Source organism: Vulpes vulpes, chromosome 9 (genome assembly GCF_048418805.1).
Source record: "Vulpes vulpes isolate BD-2025 chromosome 9, VulVul3, whole genome shotgun sequence".
In the NCBI taxonomy this organism is placed as follows: domain Eukaryota; kingdom Metazoa; phylum Chordata; class Mammalia; order Carnivora; family Canidae; genus Vulpes; species Vulpes vulpes.
Genome location: NC_132788.1, coordinates 52398799 through 52400940, shown reverse-complemented (window position 1 = coordinate 52400940; position 2142 = coordinate 52398799).

The following is a 2142-nucleotide window of genomic DNA, read 5'->3' as shown; positions in this document are numbered from 1 at the left end:
GAATAATTGAACATGGTAGATTCCTAGTTACATATTAACTGAATACTTGAGCAATTTTTGGATTATAATGTGTCATGAATTGACTCACAAACATAAATCTATGTCCTTTACCATCTTCCCAAGAGGCTTCTCAACCAGACTTGTTAGGGCTCAGCCTGTTTGAGATACTCTGTCGTATTCGATTCCATGACATGGGGCATATCCATGTTGTGGGAAGCACTCCAGAAAAGTCAGGTAGACACACATGTAAGATCTTGTTGTTACACTGTGAAAATTGGGTCATTTGTGTTCTTCATTGAGTCCTGATAATCATGAGTCACTTAAAGCTTTTCAGAGTGTGTATGAAGGATACTGTCAAGATAGTGAACATGTTTTACACAATTTGCACAAGATTACTAGACCAATCACTGACCCAGAAAGAATTAAAGCTACCTTGACAGCAGCTTGTTTTAGTTAATTCCAACAAGAACATACCACTGTTCTTTGGGAAGCTTTTTTTCCCCTTCATTTCTTACGCTGCCTTCTTTTAGAAAAGATCATACTTTAAATGTGCAGAAGTACAGTTTGGCAAGAGTTCTAATCAAGGCAAAAATGACCAAGTATCTCAATTATAGCTGTTGTTTAAAAAATGTCCGAGCACACTGATCCAGCCACTTGTACCTGTATTTAGGTCCTCCCAAGTCCCAAGGGTGGGTTTCCAGGGAGAGTGTGTCTGAAACAATGCAGAGCAAGTTGCTTTCTATATGTTTCACTTAATCACCACAAAACTTCGGTACAACTATTACATGCTTTTTACAGTGGAGGAAAGAAGGGATTAAAAGTGTTTGCCAAGGTTACTGAAGTAGGACTAGAATTAATTTTAACTTTATCAAACTCCAAAGCACTCTACATTGAGCTTTTGCTTTCAAAAATGCCAAGAACTGCGTGTGGCATATATTTGAAAAGAAATCCCAACCTGGGATGATGAATGGACGTTGGACTAAATAATTCTGTCCCTGAAACCTTGGGTGGATTTCATTAGTACTTTCTAGTATTAATTACTACAGAATACATTAGAATAATGTATTACTCTAGAATTACTCTAGAATTACTCTAGAATTACTCTATTACTCTAGAATGAATTACTCTAGAATACATTACTAGAATGTAAGTACGTGGCAAATTTGATACCTCTGATAACTCTGATAATTGAGTAATTGTGCCATCTTTTAGAAGATTAAGTGAGATTCAAAGACCTGTAAATACTTTATTTTTAAGTCTTAAAAATTGAGGTAAAGAGGCGCCTGGGTGGCTCAGGCAGTTAAGTGTATGTCTTAGGCTCAGGTCCTCCAGGTGCTGGGATCAAACCCCCTATGGGACTTCCTGCTTTGCAGGGAGGAGTCTGCTTCTCTCTCCTTCTCCCTCTGCCCCTCCCCACTGCTTGTTCTCTGTCTCTCAAATCTTAAAAGAATAAATAAATAAAAATTGAGGTAAAATTTACAGTGAAATGCATAGATCTTAAGTTGGATGCCAAATGAATAATACATCCTTGTAACTCACACCACAGCTAATAGACCATAACTGTCATCCCCCAAAGTTCCCTGGGGCCTCTTAACAGTCACCTGCTCCCTAGGGGCCACCACTATTCTGATTTGTTTTAGCACACACTAGTTTTGTCTGTTCAGTGGTAGATTTGTGTAAAAGAAAAGCAAATGGTAAGCTATTCACATTACAGTGTACCTAAAAACAAGCAGAGCTTTTAAGGTGGAACTCTATCCTCTAGTGCTCTTAAACAGACAACTTTAACAGTTGCAAATTAGGAGGGTTTTTTTTAAGTACCATTTTTTAATTTAACCAACTCTGGCTCCTGAGAAAGAAAAGCTGAAAAGAAGATGCACTTGACCTGTTCTCTTTTGAGACTCTACGAGGACATTTGGGAAACCAAGTTTAAAGCCCACCCAGTGAGGCCAGAGGATGACTTCGTTTTGTGATCCCCCAGAAGAAACGACCCCGGGGGCAAAGTGAGAGCGTCGGAACGGGGGGGACGGGGCTCCCCGGGGCCGTGGGGTGGCCGCGCAGGCCGCGCGCAGGGCGAGGCGAGGCCCACGGCGGGCGGGGCTGGCTGCGGGGGCGGGGGCTGGCTGCGGGGGCGGGGGCGGGCCC